This window comes from Globicephala melas, chromosome 2 (assembly GCF_963455315.2).
Source record: "Globicephala melas chromosome 2, mGloMel1.2, whole genome shotgun sequence".
NCBI lineage: Eukaryota > Metazoa > Chordata > Mammalia > Artiodactyla > Delphinidae > Globicephala > Globicephala melas.
Genome location: NC_083315.2, coordinates 58473226 through 58498122, shown reverse-complemented (window position 1 = coordinate 58498122; position 24897 = coordinate 58473226). Strand labels below are relative to the sequence as shown.

The 24897-nt window shown below is 39.6% G+C and overlaps 1 protein-coding gene across 2 annotated transcripts in view; it reads left to right on the top strand.

Annotated features, from left to right (window-relative positions):
* Window positions 1–10325: 10325 nt before the first annotated feature.
* The window catches only part of SCAPER (S-phase cyclin A associated protein in the ER), a 493827-nt gene continuing 479255 nt past the window's right edge, over window positions 10326–24897 (top strand). For both annotated transcript variants that reach the window (XM_030874887.2, XM_030874885.2), the window contains exon 1: window positions 10326–10414. The gene's annotated coding sequence lies outside the window, so the exon portion shown is untranslated. The remainder of the gene's footprint in view (window positions 10415–24897) is intronic.

The window sequence follows — 24897 nt, the reverse complement described above, 5'->3', positions numbered from 1 at the left end:
ATGAACCAATTGACAAAGTTAAATATCATTGACCTTTGTACAAAATAGCCTAGGAAAGGGAAAAAAAATAATCGGTAAATATTAATATATACATAACAAAAATATGCATAGCTGTTAATCATCTCTATAACTGGTCATAGGGCAGAGTTGATATTTATTACTTCCTTCTGTCACTATTTATTCCATGCTTCCCTTGTCCTTAGTCAATGATTTGGCTGGTGGTGTCTCTTTGCCTGGGTAGTGAGCCAAACCTTCATTCCTGAAGGATCCAAATCCTCAGTGGTCTTGCCTTTATTGGGTTCTTCCTTTAATCGTTTCTACTAGAGATGGAAAAACAAGGGATTCCCCAATGATTCCTTCTGGGTACCAGAATCCTCTCTGCCCTCATTGTGTGGCAGCAACTTAAATCGCCCTTGTTAGTTGGGACTGACCACTCCAACCATTATTGTAACCTCTCCTCTGGCTATTGGTTTAGTGGCATGAGGACCCCAAAATAGTCAGGTATCAGTTTCAATTTCTCACTCAATTGGACCATTATTGTGTCCCCTCATGAAAGCACGCCTCCCTTGGGGCTGTAGCAGATGAGGTGGATGCCTCTGTCCATATCCCCTTGGTCCACCTGAGTCACCTGCAGCTGCAATAGAGGCTCCCTGCACAATGACAGCTTCCCCCCTTCTCTAGTCTCTTCCTGTGAGGTTTTCTCACACTCTGCCAAAGGAAAACAGCCCAGAAATGCAAGGGAGTTAATGTCCTTTAATTGGAGTTGGTGGGTATATGCCTTGCCTTCCTGTCCTCCAAAAGGACAATTCTGAAGCTTGTTCCATACTGTTTTTCAGAGGGATTTTGGTGAGATTGAGCTTCAGTTGCCCACAGCAATCACCTGCTCATCATCACACACCTTACTGGCTTTTCTCCTTTCTCTGTCTCACTTTCCTCCCTTCACTACTTGTGCTTATTGGAATTATCTTCCAGGTAAACTGCATGCACCCAAGACCTTGTCTTAGGGCAAGAACCCAAACTAAGACAGGAACAAAGACCTCTAAACCAGAGGAATCTATGGCTGGGGAGAAGGGAAACTAAATTTTGTCAGAGGGTTATTAGGTGTAATAGCTTCTAGTACCTGGGTATTTTTGGCTCTAAGAGAAACAGCACCATCTGTTGGTCACTGGCTCAAAACATAAACTCCATCCTGTTAAGATAGCACTGGGCCTCACAGGGTGTGTTCCACAAGTAGTGCTGTAATTATGACTTCCGTAGGTTATTCCATCAATCTACCAGATTAGATGTTCTCAGATGATGGGGTATGTGATAATATTAGTGAAATACAAGAGTCTGAGACAATTTCTCTTGTTTTCAGATGAGATCCTTTGTGAGAAGCAATCTTGTATAGGACATCATGATAATGAGTCATGGAATCAGGACATTCCATAAGTCCACAAATGGTGTTGCTGGCAGAACCATTTTGGATAGGGAAAGAAGAAAGAAGTATCTATTTCAGTGAGAGCAAATTTCTGCCCCACTATAATGGAAGAAGTCCAATATAATCGGCATGCCCCCAGTGCCCTGAGGAATGGTGCGATAGCAAGGGTTCAATATTGGCTTCTGCTCTTGTCAGTCTGAGCTTTCTGCCTTGGAGAGGGAAGTCCATGTTGTTGAGCCCTTATGCCTGCTGCCATGGCTACTAGTACACAAGCCCAGTGAACAAGGACTCAGTGGCTGAATAATGAAGCTGACCAACATCCACAGGATGGGTCATCTCCCTGATTATTAAGAGCTTTCTCTCTTTTCAAAAATTAATTAATTAATTAATTGAAGTATAGTTGATTTACAATATTGTGTTAGTTTCAGGTGTACAACAAAGTGATTCAGTTGCGTATATATATACATTTTTCGGGTTCTTTTGCATTATAGGTTATTACAAGATATTGTATATAGTTTCCTGTGCTATACAGTAAATCCTTGTTGTTTATGGTATATCTACAAAGTAGTTTGTATCTGTATATGGTAGTTTGTATCTGCTAATCTCAAGCTCCTAATTTATCCTGCACCCCTCCCTTTCCCCTTTGGTAACCATGTTGCATTTTCTATGTCTGTGGGTGTATTTCTGTTTTTTAAATAAATTCATTTGTATTATTTTTTATATTCCACATATAAGTGATATCATATGATATTTGTCTTTCTTTGCCTGACTTACTTCACTTAGCATGATAATATCTAGGTCCATCCATGTTGCTGCAAATGGCAATATTTCATTCTTTTTTATGGCTGAATAATATTCCATTGTATATACATACACCACATCTTCTTTATCCATTCATCTGTTGATGGACACTTAGGTTGCTTCCATGTCTTGGCTACTGTAAATAGTGCTGCTATGAACATTGGGGTGCCTGTATTTCGAATTATAGTTTTGTCTGGATGTATGCCCAGGAGTGGAAGTGCTGGATCATACAGCAACTCTATTTTTAGCTTTTTTGAGGAGCCTCCTTACTGTTTTCCATAATGGCTACGCCAACTTACGTTCCCACCAACAGTGTAGGAGGGTTCCCTTCTCTACACACCCTCTCCAGCATTTGTTATTTGTAGACTTTTTAACCTGAACTTTTAAAAGTGAATTTTAAATAGATTCTTGACCTTGATCTTGACGTTTTGGGCTTGATAATTCTTGGTTGTGGGGAGGTGTCCTGTGCATTTCAAGTTGTTTAGCAGTGTACTTGGCCTCTACCCACTAGATGTCAATAGCCACTAACTCCCCTACCTCCAGCTGTGACAACCAAAAACATCTCCAGATATTGCCTGCTAAATGTTCAGTAGGGGACAAAATTGCCTCTGGTTGAGAGCCACTGCTATACAGGGATATCGCAATACTCCCTTCATGGAATTTTTGTGTCTCTGGCATTCTTATGTCTTACTAAGAATATTTGCTACTTCCTGTTCACCAAGCTAATCAACACGATATTATCAATGTAGTGGATCAGAGTGATGTTTTATGGGATGTCCAGATGATCAAGGTCCTTGTGGACTATACTGTGACAGAATTTGAGAGCTGACATGGCCCTGAAGTAAAACTGTAACGGTCAGTCACTGTTCCTGACATATGAAAATTTGTTGCTTCTGATTTTCTTTGCTAATTGATTTGAGGGAAAAATGATTTGCCAGATCAACAACTGCATGCTACGTGGGCAGGATTATGTTGATTTGTCCCAGCAAAAATGCCATATCTGGATCAGAAGCTTCAAGTGAAGACACTGTCTCGTTTTTTTTTTTTTTTCATTTGACAAATATTTATTGAGGCACCTATCACACATTCAACACTGTTCTAGGTACTAAGAATATATTTGTGAACAATCATGTATTTATATTTATCTATTAACAAGGGTTAGAAATCTCCTGAGTAGAAGCTTGAATAATCCCAATCACTGTCTAGTTTTGCCACTGTCAAACACAGGAATTAAACAGAGGTGAGAAAAGAGTCATCACTTCTGCACCTATCAAATCTTAGATGGTGGCACCGATCCCTGCAGTTCCCACAGGTCTGTGGTATTGCTATTGGCTTACCATTTTGTTAGGGAAGGGCAGTTCCAGGGGCTACTTGGCTCTGCCTACCAAAATAGTCCTCTCTGCAAGTTTCAGGGAGCTAGTGCAGGAGATCTGCCAGTTGCCAAGTATGTCTCGTCTAAATATACATTTAGGACCTGGTGAAATTACCTCAGCATGGGTCTACAGAACCTGCTGAGCCCTCTGTGTGATGGACTTGGACATAAATTTAATTTATTATCTGATTACCCAAAGCCCTCAATCTATCCGGGGGCCCCCAAGGATTAGCATAAATTCAGATCAGTGTCTAATAATCCTTCAAAGTCTGGGTATGTCCCTTCCCTCAGTGCATGCTCATTCTCCTAATAGCCACAGGTCCTTTTGGGAAAAGCTTGGAGAAATATTTATGGTATACAGTTGTGACAATGTCGCAGTGTCCTTCCTCAAGAGAGCCCAGTTTCTCCTTCAATCACTGGGCCCTGGGTATGTGCCGTAACTGGGAGAGGCTATGACTTCCTTTTGTGGTTACTCAAGTTGGGTTTCTGTGTGCTAGAGCTTTAGTTTTCCCAGTTGTGTCTATCAAGGAATACTTTAGTAGGTTACCCATCTATTTCATCCCTAGGGACCCTGTCATCAAGCTGGTACCCCCACAGACCCCTGAGGGCATTGCAGGGCTTTCAAGGATGCCCATGTTTCTCTCACTAATGTTTTCTCAGTGCGTTAGTGCCCTCTGTGCCCTTCCAGGAAGCATAGTCAGGAGGAGGGTGAGCAGGTTACACATAACACATTCACTCTAATATTCCCATCACCTTGACTCTTTCATATGTGACACTGTGGCTTGACCTTTTTGTACAAGACTCGTTACATTTCTTTCTCCCCATTATGTGAGTGAAGTTCTGGCATCTCAGCTTCATTGAATGTAGGCCACTACTGAATCTTAGTTTCAGTCAACCATATCAGGCAAGCTGTTAGAAAGGCTCAGTTTAGCACATTAAAAGACGAAGGATACCTGTGTTTAAATTTAACCTGACTCATCATTTTATTCTATCTTTTCTCATATAATACCCGTAGAATCTACTCGGGTATAGTTTTCCAGGTTATTGATAATGTAAATATAAAAGACACTGTAATTGTTTGGGTGTATGAGTTTATTTATTTATTTATTTTCTGGAATATACTTTACAATTCTCTCCTGGGTCCCTGGATTTAAGTTTATTTTTTATTTATTAATTTTTTTATTAAAGATTTTTTTTTAATGTGGACCATTTTTAAAGTCTTTATTGAATTTGTTACAATATTGCTTCTGTTTTGGGTTTTTGGCCGGGAGGCATGTGGGATCTTAGCTCCCTGACCAGGGATTGAACCCATACCCCCTGCATTGGAAGGTAAAGTCTTAACCACCGGACCACCAGGGAAGTCCCTGGATTTAACTTTAGAATTGGGTTTGGAGGTAATGGGGCGGGGGGGCTAGGATTTAAGGGAGACTGGATATCTCTTTGCAAGGCAACTGCTGCATGTAGAATCTTTAAACAAGGAAAGGTCAGTTTCCTTATAAAGGAGAGGGGGCACAGGGATATTTAGGGGGCTAGTTGGAAGTCATCTCAAATGTCCCCATCCTAAGTCACAGGGCCCCGCTAATTTCCAACTGATGTCCTAACTTTAAGGCAGTGACTTAGAAAGGCTGTGAGTTCAATGTTATTATACTCTAGCAACTTGGACAAATAAATTTGTTCTGATCCTCAGCCATGGTCTGTCCTTAAGTCATAAGAAATAAGAGATTCTCTACTACACTGTACAAGCTTTCTGGTTCTCTGATCACACCTTGAGCTGAGAGTTTAACGTCCTGAATTTAACATTTTTGTTCTCTAAGCTGCCTAATGCTTGTGTCTAATGCTTGTCAGCCTACTCTGTAGTCCTTGTAATTATCATTACAGTAGCTCCGAATTTTCTAATTTCCTTACCTTCATCTGGAACTTTATTTCAAGCAACCACAGATACTAATTCAAGCAATTACAGTTACAATTGTCTGCCATGGATTACTAGAATTTTATTTTCCACTCGTTGGAGGTGATAACAGCATTCAAATCAAACAGGTGAGCAAATTAATCTGCCCGTGAACAATGGAAAGATGTGATGTTATCAGAACATCAAAGCCAAGGCTGTCAGGCAGAATCTAGAGCCATGGCAAGAGGTTCCCAGTTGGAGCTGGAGCCATGGAGAAGATGTATTAACCATTGGAGATGGTGCCTGAGGGAGAGCAAGCGAGGGGAAATCTCTTGGCTTCACCTCTCCTAGTGCCAAAAACAGAAAGAAGCAGAGAAGCCAGGGAATCCACCTGAGAGAAGCAAGAGAGACTGGTTTCGAAGGCCTCCGCATTTCAATTCCAGTCTTACAGTAAACTCTACTTTTTACTGGGTTCTTGTTCCTAGTTTTCAAGGGGATCTAACTATCAGACTTTGAACAAAGTGCTTTGGAAGCCCAGTGGGGAGAGCAACCAAGCTTGCTGCAGCAGTGCAGGAAAGGATATCTGAGGTCCCAGAGGTGAGTGGGAGTCTGCCAGGTGGCAAAGAAGAGCAGGCGCATTCTGGAGGGAGTAGTGTGTCAGAAGTCAAGAGGTGGGAAAGGACAGGGCAGCTGAAGGAAAGGGGAGAGTTACATAATAGTACCAACCTCATATCTATTTGTTGCGAGGCTAGATGAGAAAATAAACATTATAGCTGATATAATTTGAGCTCTAACTATAGACTAAGCTATTCTAAGTGCTTTCTAAAAATTGATTCATTTAATACTCACAAAAACCCATTGAGGTACATCTTACTGCTACATTTTACAGATGAAGAAAATGAAGTTTAGAGAGTTTAGTAATTTTTTCAAGGTCACACAATTACATGATCTGACCCCAAAGTCAGAGTCTTAACTGCTATGGGATACCACAATTCTATACTTCTATTGTATGTGATTTCTTTAATGGGTTAAATTTAGTCCATGCAAAGTGCTTCAGTGTAATGCCTGCCACATGGTAAATGCTCAATAAAAGATAAATAACTCTATCTATTTTTATAGCATAATGATTCAAAGAGGAGCTTTGGAGTCAAACAGACCTGGGTTCAAATCCTGTCTCTGCCCCTTTCTAGCTGTTTGCTCTAGGAAAAGTAAGTCTAGGGACTTTGTTGATTTGTAAAGTGGGATAGATTGCCTAATTCTCAGGGTTGCTGTCAGACAAAATGAGACCATATATAAATATTGTCTTGCACACAGAAAATACTCAGGGAAAGATAGATATTACTGTTATTCCGGTAGTAAGGAACAAATTGGACAAAGGTCCAGGATGGGGAGAGAAAGAGAGGAAGAAGTGAATTCCAGGGTATCAACGTATTTTATTTTGTCTGGAGTATAGGGTGGTTGAGGGAATGGCCTGGAAATGAGCCTGGAGAGGTCAACAGGCCTGATCTTCATGGCCTGGTAGGCCATGTCAAGGAGGCTGGAGGGATAGTAGAGGCACTCACACAGCACATAGGACAGGTGTATCCTTTAGCACAGGCTAGGTTGTGCTGCAGTAACAAATGTCCACACACATCTGAGTGGCTTACAAAGAAAAATGCTACAAGTCCTTTGGGGATCAGCTGTGGTTCTGTTCCATGTCATCTTCACTCTGGAACCCAGGCTGATGGAACAACTTCTCTCTGAAACAGATTGCTAGTCTTGTGGCATACAAAAAGGAGACATGGTGAACCCACCAGCTGGTGCTTAAAGCTTCTGCTTGGAATTGATCCTTCTTCTCAAATTTTATTGGCCAAAGCAAGTCACATGGTCAAGCCTGCCACCAGTGGGGCTGAAGAAGGGGCATTTCATGGAGGGGCACCAGAGTATTTGTCAGAACAATAATAGGAACAGATTTTGTGCAAAAAATAATGAGTGGTAACCCAATTTAAACATAGGCAAAGGATTTGAATAGACATTTCTCTACAACATTCAAATGTCTATTTGAATAGACATTTCTCTACAGACATTTCTCTACGTGCACAAATGGCCAATAAGTACATGAAAAGGTGCTGAACATCATTAGTCATTAGGGAAATACAAATCACAATCACAGTGAAATACCACTTCACACCTACTAGGTTGGCTGTAATAAAAAAGACAGGCAATTCAAGTGTTGGAGAGGATATCAAGAAATTGGAAACTTCGTGTACTGCTGGTGGGAATGTAAAATGATACAGCTGGTTTTATAAATAGTCTGGCAGTTTTCCAAAAAGTTAAACATAGAGTTACCTATGACCCAGCAATTCCACTCCTAGGTATTTATCCAAGAGAAATGAAAACATATGTCTACACAGAACTTGTACACAAATGTTCATAGCAGCATTATGCATAATAGCCCCCAAATGGAGGTAACCTAAATGCCCATCAACTGATAAATGGATAAATAATATGAGGTATATCCATACAATGGAATATTATTCAGCCATAAAAGGATTGAAGTATTGATACATGTTATAATGTGGTTGTAGCTTGAAAAACATGCTAAGTGAAAGAAGCCAGTCACAAAATACCACATATTGCATGATTCCTTTTGCATAGAATGTCCAGAATAGGCAAATCTATATATGGAAAAAATAGATCAGTGGTTGTTTATGGCTGAGAGGAAGTGGGCAAGTGACTTTTAATGAGCATTGGGTTCATTTTTGGGGTGATGAAAATGTCCTAAAATTGATTATAGTGACGGTTGCACAACGCTGTGAATGTACTAAAAACCATTGAACACTTTGAGTGAACTGTGTAATAAATAAAATATCTCAAGCTGTTTTATATGTATATAAGAAAGATGAGTGGTTTTTGTTTTTGTCTTCTTGATTTTGAGAGGTTCAAGTGGAGATGACCAGGTAGTTAACCATGTGGCTCTGGAGCTCAAAGCAGAAATCAGGGCTGGAGATATATCTTGGGAAATATAGGGGACAAAGATACTAACTGAATTTAAAAAGAAGCAATCACCAGAGAAAGTGTGTCCAGCTGGAAAAGAGAGGGCCTACACCTATCCCTGAGGGACACCAACATTTAAGGGGTGAGAGAAATAACAGGAGACTTCAAAAGAGGTGGAGAGGGAGTGGTTAGAGATGGAGAAGTGAGATCAAGAGAGTAAAAGTGGAAGGCAAGGAAAGAGTGTTTCCAGATGTAAGGAGTGTCAACTGACTCAGAGAAATTAAGTTAGGTCATGATGATAACGCACATAGGATCTGCAGTAGGGAGATCCCTAGTGACTTTGAAGAGTGGTTTTCATAATGTGGTGGGGCAGAAACCGGAGGGCAGTAACGTGAGTATTTATTTATTTGGCTGCGCTGGGTCTTCATTGCTGCATGCGGGCTTTCTCTAGTTACAGCGAGCGGGGACTACTCTTTGTTGTGGTGAGTAGGCTTCTCATTGTGGTGGCTTCTCTTGTTGTGGAGCACGGGCTCTAGGTGCACAGGCTTCAATAGTTGCAGCATATGGGCTCAGTAGTTGCGGCACACAGGCTTAGTCGCTCCATGGCATGTTGGATCCTCCCAGACTAGGGATTGAACCCGTGTCCCCTGCATTGGCGGGCGGATTCTTAACCACTGGACCACCAGGGAAGTCCCTAACATGAGCTTCTAGACATGAGTAGTAGTTGAGGAATTGGAGACGTCCTTGTGTAGGTAGTCAGAGAGATGTATCCGTGAACGGCAGATCTGTAAACAGAAGAAAGCAAGCAGAGGTTGAAGTGGGGTTTGGTGGGTTGGGTGGGAGATTTCAAGATGGGAGAGGTTATTTAAATGCTTATGGAAATGAAAGAGAGAGGAGAAAGGGGACAATTGATAAGAGGAATAACGCCCTGACCACCTTTCAGGAAATCGCATTATGTTGCCTCCTTATCCTACTCATTTTGTTTACTGTAGTGCTTATCATCTCATTATCATGGAACTTTATTATGTTCACTATTTATTGTCTGTTTCTACCTTGCTCCAGGAAGGCACGGATTTTTATCTCTTTTGTTTATTTCTTAAGTCCAAGCATCTAGAATAGCATCTGACATATAGTAGGTACTCAAAAAACACTTGTTAAATAAATGAACGAAAGAGCAAGTTTTCTAAGAAGGCAAGAGGGAAGAGGAGCCACAACAGCCAACAATATGGGTCCTGCCCTCACAGTACTTACAGTCTAGTTGTGAAGTAGACTCCATTGGATTCCATAACGTCCTGCTTATCGTGGGAAGCAAAGGAGAGGGAAAGGTAAAGAGAGTTTCTCAGATGTATGAAAAGTGATGGGGGAATATTCATGTGATAATTATGGTCTGCGTTGTTCAGAGCTCTAATTTAACACCGTTAAATTGTTAGGTCTTTGTACTTTGAGACTTTCAAGCCTGGCGCACAAGAGAAGCTGAATAAAGCTTTGCGGCAGAGAATAAACTGTGTTCAGCTTAGGGCTGCTGCTTTTCTGAAGCGCTTTCAGTCACAGATTTTTGAGGCGTACTTCTAGGTCCTTTATCTATGGGACAGACTGTGGTGATAAGGGAGGCAGGGGGAAGGAGCTGATTCCGAAAGACAGAGAGAACCGTGTGGCCAAAAGCTCGTGCAATCGCACAGCCTAGGGGGTGGAACAGCCAGCCACCTACAAGCAGCCGTGACCGGGCCACGAAACGCGCCCACGCCCTGCCTCCCGCTTCGGCGGCCCATAGGCGGGAACCGGGCTGCGCTTGCGCGCGGACTGCCGAAGAGTGGAGCGGGGAGAGGCGCGGCTGCAGCTGCAAGTCACGTGGTGCAGCGGCCAGCCGCCCCGCCCCTCTGCAGCCGCCCCGCCCCCGCCCCGCCCCTTTCCCGGCGGGACGCTCGGAGCCGCCCCGAACTGCGCAGGGCGGTCAGGGGTGAGTGTCCGCGAGGGGCGCGCGTTGCACAGAGTTGGGCGGGCGTGGGCTGGGGTGCGGGCAGGCGGAATGCTTAGCGGGGGCCAAGGGGACAAAATGGCGGCGGGGTACGCCCTTTCACCCCCTCCTCTCACCTGGGAGTGGGAGCGGAGAAGGGCAGGGAACACTGCTGGGGGAGGGGAGCCGCGGCTACTCGGGAGGGCCCTGGGGTCCTCTGAGGAGGCCTGGGGGCGGGGGTGGGCAGGCTTTGGGCCTGCCCTGTGGACTCAGCTCGGGGTGTGAGCGACAGGGGACTGCGCGCACCCCGCGGGCCGAGAGGTGGACAGGGGGGCTGCGTTACTCCTTAGAGGGGCGGCCCGGTCCGAGGTTTCTGGAATATCTAAACTGCGAAGGGCTAGCGGAGGAGCCGCCCTCCCAGCCTTTCATTTGACAGGTGATCGTCATCATCTCATTCTCAGCGGGGTTTACCACGCTTTCCCTGCACAGTGACTCGGGTATTAGCTCTCCCCGGGAAGTAGGGCGGGAAAGGTCTCTCCATCTTACAAATGCGTAAACTGAGGCCTGGAGGGGTAAAGAGTTTAACCAGGGCCTGGCACCTGGGTGTAGTAGAACCCAGCCTTCTGCCTGTTCTAGTGCTCTCTTCCCAGCACTTTATTCCCGCCTACCCTCCCCTACCAGTGAGGGACGGAGTGAGGGACGGGATTGTTTGAAAGCAGGCAGAAAACTGGTCCTCCAAGCAGCACCTGCTGCTGTCAAGTGGCTCTCGCTGAGGTGGGGCCTGCCCGCCTGAGAGCAGCTTCCTGTCGTTTGTGAACTGTATTCCTCATTCTGTTTGTGCTAAGTTATTCTAACATGAAAATAGCTGTTCAGTATAGTCATCTTACTGAGTAGATAGTAGTTCCTTATGTGTATTATAGTTTGTTATAGTTTACATATTGATTTCACCAACATTATTTCATTCTCATAAACAATCCGAGGTGGAAGGATGGGTTAAGCGTTATGTCCATTTTACCAGTGGGGAAACTGAGGTCATTACTTGCTCCAGATCACCCATTGGTGAATGGTTCATCTGGAATTAAGTTTTCAGACCTGAGGTTGGTATTCTGACCAGTGTCCCTGTCTGGTTTATATTGATGCTCTGGCCCTTGTATTTTTTTTTTCTCCAGGTAACTATGACTTTTCCTCAAAATGTAGTGGTGCAGATTGATTTATGTTGCATATTGAAATGATCTGAATAATATCCACTAAGGAATTAATATTTTAATCAAAGAATTTTTAATATGATTTGGAAAGGTGTCTTTGTGGGAGGAAGTGTGGTATGATGGCCTTGAAGGCAAACTGATCTGAGTTTGAATCCCAGCTCTCCTACTTGTTCTTGGACAGATTAATTTTTCTGAGTCTTGGTTTCCTCATGTATAAAATATGGATGTTATTATCCACCTCATAAATTTGTTGATAGCAAGTAAATGAGGTGTCTGTAAAGCGTTTAGAACTGCTCCTGGCCCGTAGTAAGCACTCAGCAAATGCATGCTCCTTTCCTTCTTTCTCTCCACTCCACTGAGCTGCCATTCTTTATTCTCTAAAATTCTCTAAAATTCTCTAAACCCTGGTGGTTTAGGTCAGTCTACCTGGTGGATTATGCATGGAAGCATAATCAGTGTTGCTATATGAATGCAGTTATGAATAATTTGTTGATTGGTCTCCAAAGGATCTAGTGTTTTAAACATAGACTTCAAAAATATTTGACCTTACAGCTTCATAGATATTTAAGAATCACTAAAATGTTGATTTGATATTGACTTTATTAATTCCTTCATTTAACCACTTTAATGTTTTAAGGATAAGATTAAGGGGCTTGAGATTCTGTCTTTTCTTTCACCTTCATACCCAACTACAACCCAACCTAATTTAAAGGAGAAGCAAAAATTCTTTGGGAATCACATGGGAACATTCTTTAAACACTTAGAAAGTGATGGTGGTATTTAGTGGGAAGTTAAATAGAATTTTCTTTAATGGTGCAATCTAATATCCATTGTGAAATTGGCATTTCTGAAATTGTAGAAGTGAAAACGGCAGATGGCATGTATAACAAAATAAGTCACTAATAGAAATCTGTTTCCAGTTTTATGCTGGGATGGTAACCTTTTTCACAAACGTGTTTGGCTTTGGCAGTAAGTCTTAAGGAATATAAGCAAAAGATCTACAGTCCATTGGTGGAGACAACCTTAAAAAATATTAGAATGAAATGATTTATAGGCAGACTTTCCCCTCTGTGACATGAAACACTAAAGATTTCATGAAGCTTTGCTAAAATAATTACTACTTTTTAATGATAACTTAAAAAAATATATGTTTATTTATTTATTTGTGGCTTCATTGGGTCTTCGTTGCTGTACATGGGCTTTCTCTAGTTGCAGTGAGCAGAGGCTACTCATCGTTGTGGTGCCTCTCATTGCGTTGGCTTCTCTTGTTGCGGAGCACGGGCTCTAGGTGCCCGGGCTTCAGTAGTTGTGGCGCGTGGGCTCAGTAGTTGTGGCTCATGGGCTCTAGAGTGCAGGCTCAGTAGTTGTGGTGCACGGGCTTAGTTGCTCCACAGCATGTGGAATCTTCCCGGACCAGGGCTGGAACCTGTGTCCCCTGCATTGGCAGGTGGATTCTTAACCACTGTGCCACCAGGGAAGTCCCCTAACTTCTTAAAGCACTAAGTTTATTATATATTTAATATTATATATTTTGTGAAATGGAGAGAATAGAAAAATTAATTTCTGTATACCAATTTATTTCAGCAGTTACCTATGCATGGACAGTCTTGTCCCGTAAAAGCTATCACTCCCCATTGTTTTGAAGCAAATCTCAGACATCATATTTCATTTGTAAAGATTTCTGTATGTGTCAAGCCAGCTTTTAATATACTATTGGAAAGAGAAGTAATTTTGATATTTTCAAAGAGGCATGCCAGGTTCATGGGAGAAAATAAATGCCTTTTACTTGATGTTTTCATGGTAGTAAATATAGGTGTGATCAGAATTGAAAACCTCATTAAACAACTTGGACTTATAAAATGTCTGTGTTGCTCTTCAGAATACTACTTATTTTACTGTAATACACTTACTTTCCATTAGGAAACATGTGAAAAATTATTGATAGTTTTGGAGTATGCGGACATCAGCATTGTTTAAGTACCAGTCTCAGAAAGGTAAATACTAAGATTTTCTTATATTTCAGAAAAAGCAAAAACATGGGTGATAGATTTTATGAACATTGGAGAGGAACTGATTGAAATCCCGATTTTTCTAGAATTTATTGACAAACATGAGACAATTCATAGATGTACTGTCCTGACTTCAGTTAATTGGGCCTATAATTTTTAGAATAGTGCTACTAGCAGGCTTCTCACTATTTTGGGCCTGCCATTTGATTCTTGCCTTTACAGAGCCTGGTGACCGAACTCAGAGAAGAGAGAAGCCTTTCCTGGCACTTGAGCCAGTCTTCACATTTTTATCTCTAGGACTCTCAGGTGTCTCTACATTCTAGGACTGCAGGGCAGGGTAGGACAAGTGAGACCTCAGTTCATCACAGGCAGCAGCTTGTTCAGAAACGTTGGGGCCAGTTAGTCCTAGTGTTCATTCCCTGTTTACTGACTTATTTTGTTTTTTGTGCTCTATTTTCTACGTGGCCATTGTTTTGCCATAGCCTGGGTTCTCAAATTTAATTTGAGTAGCACTGCCAATATATTGCCATATCCATTTTTTTATATTAGCTGATTTTTCATTTAGGTTAGTGTTATAAATTTTCTTTTAAAATTTAAGTAGAAATGTAGTTCTTTTTATAGAAAAATGTTTTGTAGATAATAGTATGGGTGGTAGTTATGGCAAATGTCATGAAACTAGTAACTGATTGAAATTTTGGAAATTGTAAGTTCTATTTTTAGAAAACAGCTTTATTGAGATATTTAACATACCATTAAATTCAATCATTAAAGTGTACACTTCAGTGGTTTTTAGTGTATTCATGGAATTGTGCAACCATCACCACAATCAATTTTAGAACATTTCAGTATCCCACTATGAAGCCCCATAACTATTAGCATTCATTCCCTATTCCTGACTTCCCTCCCCACTTTTCCATCCTACTCCCTACCTCTGCCCCAGGTAACTACTAATCTACTTTCTTTCTCTATGAATTTGCTTATTTTGGCAAATAGGATCATGCAGTATGCGGATTTTTGTGTCTGACTTTTTCCATTTAACGTAACATTTATAAGGTTCATCTATGTTGTAGCATGTATCAGCACCTTATTCCTTTTTTAAAAATATAAGTTTCAGGTGTACAGCATTATAAGTTACCATCTGTATACACTACGAAGTGACCATCACCACAATTATAGTTACCATCTATCACCATGTAGTTGCCCCCTCCTTCGTCCACTTCCCCCCCACCCCCCACCAATCCCCTACCCCTCTGGTAACTACTAATTTGTTCTCTGTATCTGTGAGTTCGTCATTGTTTTATTTTGTTTGTTTGGGTTTTTTTTCAGTCCACATATGAATGAAATCATACAGTTTTTTCTCTTTCTCCTTCTAACATATTTCACCTATCATAATACCTTCATGGTCCATCCATGTTGTTGAGAATGGTAGGATTTCATTCTTTTCTGTTACTGAATAATATTCCAGTGTATATATATATATCACATCTTCTTTATCCACTCATCCATCGATGGAGACTTAGGTGGTTTCCTTACCTTAGCTATTGTGAATAATGCTGCAGTGAATGTAGAGGTGCATGTATCTTTTTAAAATAGTGTTTTCTTGTTCTCCCAATAAATACCTGGAGGTGGAATAGCTGGGTCAAATGATAGTTTTATTCTTAATTTTTTGAGGAATCGCCATAGTGTTTTCCGTAGTGGCTACACCGATTTACAGTCCCACCAATAGTGTATAAGAGTTCTCTTTTCTCGGCATCCTCTCCAACATTTGTTATTTCTTGCTTTTTTTGATAATGGCCATTCCAGCAGGCATGAGGGGATATCTCATTGTGGTTTTGATTTGCATTTCCCTGATAATTAGTGATGTTGGACACTTTTTTTCATGTGCCTGTTGGCTATCTGTATTTCTTTTCTGGAAAAATGTCTATTCATATCCTTTGCCCATTTTTAAATTGAGTTTTTTCTGTTGTTGTTGAGTTGTGTGAGTTCTTTATATGTTTTGGATATTAACCCCTTATCAGATATATCATTTGCAAATATCTTCTCCCATTTGGTAGGTTGCCTTTTTGTTTTATTGATGGTTTCCTTTGCTGTGCATAAACTTTTCAGTTTGATGTAGTCCCATTTGTTTATTTTTGCTTTTGTTTTCCTTGCCTTTGGAGTCAGATCCACAAAAACATTTAAAGACTGATCAGTGAGGTTACTGCCTATGTTTTCTTCTAAGAATTTTATGGTTTCAGATCTTACATTCAAGCCTTTAATCTGTTTTGAGTTAATTTTTGTGTATGGTGTAAGATGGTGGTCTAGTTTCATTTTCTTGTGTGTGACTGTCCAGTTTGCCAACCACCATTTATTGAAGAGACAATCCTTTGCTCCTTTGGTGTAAATTAATTATCCATATATGAGTGGGTTTATTTCTGGACTGTGAATTCTGTTCCACTGATCTATGTCTCTATTTCTGTGGCAGTATCACACTGTTTTGATTGCTGTAGCTTTGTAGTATAGTTTGAAATCAGGGAGCATGATATTTCTAGCCTTCTTCTTTCTCCGGATTTTTTTGGCTATTCAGGATTGTTTGTGGTTCCATACAAATTTTGGAAGTGTTTGTTTTAGTTCTGTAAATGTTGCCATTTGAATTTTGATAGGGATTGCATTGAATCTGTAGATCACATTGGGTCATATGGACATTTTAACAATATTAATTCTTCCAATCCATGAGCATAGAGCATCTTTCCATTTATTTGTGTCTTTTTCATTTTCTTTCACCAGTGTCTTATATAGTTTTCAGTTTACAGGTCTTTCATCTCCTTGGTTAAATTTATTCCTAGGTATTTTATTCTTTTTGATGCAGTTATAAATGGGAATGTTTTCTTAATTTCTCTTTCTGATAGTTTATTATTGTGTAGAAATACCACAGATTTCTGTGTATTGATTTTGTATCTTGCACCTTTACTGAATTCATTTATTGGTCTTAACAGTTTTTGGTGGAGTCTTCAGGGTTTTCTATGTATAGTATCATGCTATCTACAAATAGTGAGTTTTACTTCTTCCTTTCCATTTTGGATGCCTTTTATTTTCTTTTTCTTGCCTAATTGCTGTGGCTAGGATTTCCAATACCATGTTGAATAAGAGTGGTGAAGGTGGGCATTCTTGTCTTGTTCCTGTTCTTAGATGAAAAGTTTTCAACTTTTCACTGTTCAGTATGTTAGCTGTGGGTTTGTTGTATGTAGCCTTTATTATGTTGAGGTATGTTTGCTCTGTACCCACTTTGTAGAGAGTTTTTATTATAAGGGGATGTTGACTGTTGTCAGATGCTTTTCTGCATCTATCAAAATGATCATGTGATATTTATCCTTCCTTTTGTTATTGTGATGTATCACATTTATTGATTTGTGAATTTTGAACCATCCTTGCGACCGTGGAATAAATCCCACTTGATTGTGGTGTACTTGGTGTATGATCCTTTTACTGTATTGTTGGACGCCATTTGCTAATGTTTTGTTGAGGATTTTTTAATCTGTTTATCAAAGCTATTGACCTGTAATTTTTTTTTTTGTTTTTTTGGTCACGTCCTTGTCTGGTATTAGTATCAAGGTAATGCTGGCTTCGTAAAATGTGTTTAGAAGGTTTTCCTTCTCCTCAGTTTTTTGAAAGAGTTTGAAAAGGATAGGTGTTAAATTTTCTTTGACTGTTTTGTAGAATTCACCAGTGGTGCCATTTGGTCATGGACTTTTGTTTATTGGAAGGTTTTTTATTTCTGTGTCAGACTCCTTAATAGAAATCTGTCTATTCAGATTTTCTATTTTTTCATGATTGTCTTGAAAGATTATATATTTCTGGGAATTTATCCATTTCTTCTAGGTTGTCAAATTTGTTGGTGTATAATTATTTATAATAGTCTCTTTTGATCCTTTATTTCTGAGGTATCAATTTTAACATCTCCTCTTTCATTTATGATTTAATTTGAGTCCTCCTCCTTTTTTTCTTGGTTAGTCCAGCTAAAAGTTTGTTGAATTTGTTTATCTTTTCAAAGAACCAGTACTTAGTTCCATTGATCTTTTCTGTTTTTTTTTTGTTTTAATTTCTATTTTATTTGTTTCCTTCCTATCTTTATTATTTCCTTCTACTAATTTGGGGCTTCATTTGTTCTTCTTTTTGTAGTTCCTTTAGGTGTTAGGTTAGATTGTTTATTTGGGATTTTTCTTGTTCCTTAAGGTAGGCCTGTATTGCTATGAACTTCCCTCTTAGAACTGCTTTTGCTTCATCCCACTGAATTAGGTATATCACATTTCTGTTTTCATTTGTCTCTGGGTATTAAATTCTCCTTTGATTTCTTCAGTGACCCACTGGTTGTTAAGTAACATGTTGTTTTACTGTCCATGTTTCTGTGATTTTTCCCATTTTTTTCCCCTTGCGATTGATTTCTAGTTTCATACTATTTGGTTGCAGAAGATACTTGACATGATTTCAGTCTTCTTGACTTTATTGAGACTTGTTTTGTGACCTAACATGTGGTCTGTCTTGGAGAATGTTCCATGTGCACTTGAGAAGAATGTGTAATCAGTTGCTTTTGATGGAATGTACTCTATTTATCTATTAAATCTACTTAGTATAATTTGTTGTTTAAACCTGATGTTTCCTTATTGATTTTCTGTCTGGATGATCTATCTGTTGTTGTAAGTGGGGTGTTAAATTCCCCTACTATTATTGTATTGCTTTCCATTTCTCCCTTTAATTCTGTTAATATTTGCCTTATATATTTTGGTTCTCCCCTGTTAGGTACATGTACATTTAGAAATGTTATACAGTCTTGCTGGATTGACCCCTTTATCCTTATATAATGTCTTTGTCTTTTAATACCATCTTTGTTTTAAAGTTTGTCTGTTATGAGTATAGCTATTCCAGCTTTCTTTTCATTTCTATTTCCATGGAATATCTTTTTCCATCCTTTTACTTTCAGTCTGTGTGTGTTCTTTCTTCTGAAGTGAGTCTCTTGTAGACAGCATATAGATGTTTTTTTTTTAAATCCCTTCAGCCACTCTGTGTCTTTGGATTTGTGAATTTAGTCCATTTATATTTAAAGTAATTATTGATGGGTACTTATTGCCATTTTGTTAACTGTTTACTGGATGTTATTGTAGTGCCTCCCTGTTGCTTATTTTCTTTCTCTCTTCCCTTGTGTGTTGGTGGTTTTCTTTAGAGTTATGTTTAGATTCCTTTCTCATTTTCTTCTGTGTATTTACTATAAGTTTTTTCGTTGCTGTTACTCTGAAGTTCACATACAATATCCTACTTACTGTATAATTAGTATGTATTGGGTTGGTAGCAACTTAAATTTGAACAAATTCCAAAGGTTTATCTTTTTACTACCCCCAACATTTTATACTTTGATGACACATTTTACATCTTATTTTGTGTATCTCTTAACTAATTGCAGTTATAGTTGATTTTATTACTTTTTGTCTTTTAATTTTCATGCTTGCTTTCTGAGTGATTGATCCACTACCTTTGTTACTTATTTACCTTTTCCAGTGTGATGTTTCCTTCCATAAATTTTCTTATTAATTAGTGTCATTTCTTTTCAGCTTAAAGAAGTCCCTTTAATATTTCTCTTAGGGCCAGTATAGTGATCATGAGTTCTTTTAGCTTTTGCTTCTCTGGGAATCTCTTGATGTCTTACTGAATTCTGAATGACAACCTTGCTGGGTAGAGCATTCTTGGTTGGAAGTTTTTTCTCTTTACTTTGAATATGTTATGCCATTCTCTTCTGGCCTGTGAAGTTTCTGCTGAAAAATCTGCTGATAGCCTTTTGGGGTTTCCCTTCTATGTAACAAGTTGTTATTCTCTTGCTGCTTTTAGGATTTTCTCTTTACCTTTAACTTTCAGCATTTTAATCATAATGTGTCTTGTTATGTATCTCTCTTGATTCACCTTATTTGGAACTCTTGGGGCTTCCTGGATCTGGATGTCTGTTTCCTTCCCTAGATTAGGGAATTTCTGAGCCACTATTTAAATAATTTATTTTGTCCCTTTCTCTGTCTCTTCTTCTTCTGGGACCCCTATAATGTGAATGTTATGCTGCTTAATGTTGTCCGAAAGGTCCCTTATCATATCTTCACTTTTTAAAATTCTTTCTTCATTTTGCTGCTATGTCTGGGTGAATTCCATTCTTTAGTCTTCCAGCTTGATGATTGGTTCTACCTCATCAAGTCTGCTGTTGAACCCCTGTAGTGTATTTTTCAGTTCAGTTATAATTTCTGTTTGGTACATTCTTATGTCTTCTATCTTTTCGTTGAAGGTCTCACTGTGTTTTTCCATTCTTCCAAGTTCAGTGAGCATTTTATTATTATTACTATTTTTTGCTGCATTGGGTCTTTGTTGCTGCACACGGGCTGTCTCTAGTGCAGTGAGCGGGGGCTACTCTTTGTTGTGGTGGCTCCTCTTGTTGCAGAGCACAGGCTCTAGGTGCATGGGCTTCATTAGTTGTGGCACGTGGGCTCAGTAGTTGTGGCGCATGGGCTTAGTTGCTCCATGGCATGTGGGATCTTCCTTGACCAGGGCTTGAACCTGTGCCACCTGCATTGGCAAGTGGATTCTTAACCACTGCACCACCAAGGAGGTCCCTGGTGAGCATTTTTATGACATTACTTTTAACTCTTTATCAAGTAGATTGTTTATCTCTCTATGATTTAGTTCTTTTCTTGAGGTTTTTTCCCTTGGTTTTTCAGTTGGAACATATTTCTCTATTTCCTCATTTTGCCTAAGTCTCTGTGTTTGCTTCTGTGTATTAGCTGTATCAGCTGTTTCCCAATCCTGAAGGAGTGGTCTTATATAGATGTCCTGTGGGGCTCAGAAGTGTAATTCTGCCTGGCCACCAGAGCCAGGTGTTCCTAGGTGGACTGCATGGGCCTCCTATTGTGGCAGGGCCACAGTGACTGTGGGGCACTGATGGGCAGGGCTGTCACTCAGCTGGCTATGAGGCCTGGCTTAGGCACAGGGGTAGGCAGAGCTCTAAGTGGGGCATGGCCACTGGCACTAACAGGTTACATGGAGAAATTCAAATGCATGCCCACCAGCGCTGGCATTAGCAAGGTAGCCTGACATCACAAAAATGGCTCCCACTGACACTTCCTAAATCACTTTGTGAGGCCAATATCACCTTGATACCAAACAGAGTAAATTACAGGCCAATATCTTTGATGAACATTTCAATACAAGCAAAAATCTGCAACAAAGTATTGTTGAGTCAGCAAAAAGTATTCAGACTGAATTCAACAGTACATTGAAAGGATCATTTACCATAATCAAGTGGGATTTATTCAACATTTACAAATCAGTAAATGTGATATACCACATTAGCAAAATGAAGGCCTCAAATCATATGATTATCTCAATAGATGCAGAAAAAACATTTGACAAGATTTAATGCTAATTTATAATAAAAACTCTCAACATAGGAGGGACATACCTCAACATAATAAAGGCCATATATAAAACAAACCTTCAGATAACATCATACGTAATGGTGAAAAATTTAAAGCTATCTCTCTAAAATTGGGGCAAGACAAGGATGCCAACTCTTGCCACTCTTATTCAGCATAGTATTGGAAGTCCTAGCCAGAGCACTTAGGCAAAAAAGAGAAGTAGAAGTCATCCAAATTGGAAAGAAGTAAATTCACCACTATTTGCAGATGACATGATTTTATAAATAGAAAACTCTTAAAGACTCCACCAAAAAGCTATTAGAAATAATAAATACAGGGGAATTCTCTGGTGGTCCAGTTGTTGACGCTTCGTGCTTCCACTGTGGGGGTCACAGGTTTGATCCCTGGTTGGGGAACTAAGATTTTGCATGCTGCATGGCCAAAAAAGAAAGAAGAAAGAAAGAAAGAAAGAATAAATACAGTAAAGTTGCAGGGTACAAAATCAAAATACAAAAATTTGTTGTGTTTCTATCTGCTAGCAATGAGCAGCTCGCAGGAAGAGAAATTAGGAAAAGAATCCTATTTAAATTACAACAAAAAGAATAAAATATGTAGAAATAAACTTAACTACAGATTTGAAAGACCTTTACACTCAAAAGTGGAAGACATTGAAAGAAATTGAAGAAGACATAAATATAAATAGATATTCCATGCTTATGGATTGGAAGAAGTAATATTGTTAAAATGTCCATATTACCTAATGCAATCTGCAGATTCAGTGCAATACCTATCAACATTCCAAGGACAATTTTCAGAGAAATAGAGCCAAAAATTATAAAATTTACATAATATTAAAATTTACATGGAACCACAAGATACTGAATAGCCAAGGCAATCCTGAGAAAAAAGAACAAAGCTGGAGGTATCACACTCCCTAATTTCAAACTATACTACAAAGCTATAGTAAGCAAAACAGCATGGTATTGGCAGAAAAATAGATAAACTGGTCAGTGGAAGAGATTTGCGAGGCCAGAAATAAACCCACTCATGTATGGAGAATTGATTTATGACAAAGGAGCATAGAACATACAATGAAGAAAGGCTGACTTCTTCAACAAATGGTGCTAGGAAAACTTGACAGCCATGTGCAAAAAAATGAAACTCTAGCTCACACCATACACAAAAATCACTAGCTCACACCATACACAAAAATTAACTCAAAATGAATTAATGATTTGAATGTAAGACCTGAAACCGTAAAACTCCAGAAGAAAACACAGGCAGTATGCTCTTTGACATTGGTCTTAGCAATATCTTTCTAGATTTGTCTCTTCAGGCAAGGGAAACAAAAGCAAAAATAAACAAATGGGACTACATCAAACTGAAAAGATTATGTGCAGCAAAGGAAACAGTCAGCAAAACAAAGACAACCTACTAAGGGGGAGAAGATACTTGCAAATGATGTATCTGATAAGGGGTTAGTATCCAAAATATATAAAGAATTCATACAACTTAATAACAAAAAGCAACAACCCAATTAAAAAATGGGCAGAGGATCTGAATAGACATTTTTCCAATGAAGACATACAGATGGCAATAGGCACATGAAGAGATGTTCAACATCATTAATAGGGAGATGCAAATCTAAACTATAACAAGATACCCCTCATGCCTGTTAGAATAACTATTCAGAAAGCCAAGAAATAACAAATGTTTGTGAGGATGTGGAAAAAAGGGAACCCTTATGCACTTTTGGTGGGACTGTAAATTGGTGCAGCCACTGTGGAAGACATTATGGAGATTCTTCAAAAAATTAGGAATAGATCTACCATATGATCCAGCTATCCCACTTCCTGGTATTTATCTGAAGAATATGAAAACACTAATCTGAAAAGATAGCTGTATCCCTATGTTCATCACAGAATTATTTGTTTTAAAATAATTTTTAAAAATTTTATTTATTTATTAATTATTGGCTGCATTGGGTCTTTGTTGCTGCGCGCAGGCTTTCTGTAGTTGCGGTGAGCAGGGGCTCCTCTTTCGTTGCAGTGCACGGGCTTCTTATTGCGGTAGCTTCTCCTATAGTGGAGCACAGGCTCTAGGTGTGTGGGCTTCAGTAGTTGTAGCGCACGGGCTCAGTAGTTGTGGCTTGTGGGCTCTAGAGTGCAGGCTCAGTAGTTGTGGTGCACGGGCTTAGTTGATCCACGGCATGTGGGATCTTCCTGGACCAGGGCTCGAACCCATGCCCCCTGCATTGGCAGGTGGGTTCTTAACCACTGTGCCACCAGGGAATCCCCGCGACATTATAATCACTAAGATATGGAAACAACCTAAGTGCCCATCAACATATGAATGGATACAGAAGATGTGATACATATATATATGATATGGATATGTATTTGTATACACACACACACAATGGAATACTACTGAGCCACAAAAAGATGAAATCTTGCCATTTACAACCACATGGATGGAACTTGAGTGTATTATGCTAAGTGAAATAAACCACATGGAGAAAGACAAATACTGTAAAATTTCACTTATGTGGAATATAAAAACAAACAAAAAATAAGTGAACAAACCAAATCAAAAGAAACGTGGATAAAGAGAACAGAGTAGTGGTTACCAGAGAAGAAGGGACAGAAAGGAGTAGGGTGAAATGCATAAAGGAGATTAACTGTGTGTTGACACATGGAATCTAAATTTTTGGTGGTGAGCACACTGTAGGGTATACAAAAGTAGAAATATAATGTTGTATACACAAAATTATATAATGTTATGAACCAGGTTACCTCAAAAAATAAATCTTAAAAAAAAGTCTCCTGTCAGTGTCTCAGTCCCTGGGGAATGTTCTAATTGGATTCTGCCTCTCTGGCAGATGCTTCAAGATAGTAAGTGGGTCCTCATTACTTAGGGTCCACGCTTTTTAATCAGGTGTTTTTACGCTGATTCTTGGGTTAAGTCTACCTGTGAGCCCTTTAAGAGTGGGTTGTCCATACTCTGAAGTTTTATAGGTTTCCTGGGCATATTTTCTGTTGGTATTTGAAGACAGTTTGGGGGGCCCATCTCTCCTGTGCAGCGTCTACCGGTTGGAGTGCTTGATGTGGAGCTCACATCCCTCACTTTTCAGGCAAAGATCCATACCTTTGTGGTTCCTCCCGATTGTGAATTGACACAGCTGGTGGGTGGGTTTTCCTTGGTGAAACTTTCTCTGCCTCTCTGATCCTCTGCCTCTCCTATCTGTCTTGATGATGTGCTTTTACCTTTTGTTGTGGAGGTTCTGTTTACCCAGTTTTCATGTCCCTTTCCAAGGAAATTATTCCATACGTAGTTTTAGATTCATTGTGTCTGTAGGAGGAGGTGAGTTCAGGATCTTCCTGCAGCACCATGTGAACGCTCCCGAACCTTTTTTTTTTTTTTTAAATAAAACTTTTTTCTTAGAGCGGTTTTAGAATTGCAGCAAAATTATGAGGCACATATAGAGACTTCCCATGTACTCCCTGTCTCCACTCATGCATAGCCTCCCCATTATCAACATCCCCTGCCAGAGTGGTACATTGGTTACAATTGATGAACCTACATAGACAAATTATTGTCACCCAAAGTCCATAGTTTACATTACTGGTTAGTCTTGGTGTTTTACATTTTATGGGTTAGGACAAATGTATAATGGCATGTATCCACCATTATAGTATCATACAGAGTACTTTCACTGACTTAAAAATTCTCTGTGCTCTACCTATTCATTCCTCCTTCCCCTTTAATCCCTGGCAACCATTGATGTTTTTCTTGTCTTGGTAATTTTGACTTTTCCAGGAACTTCATTTCTTTTATGGATGTACCACATT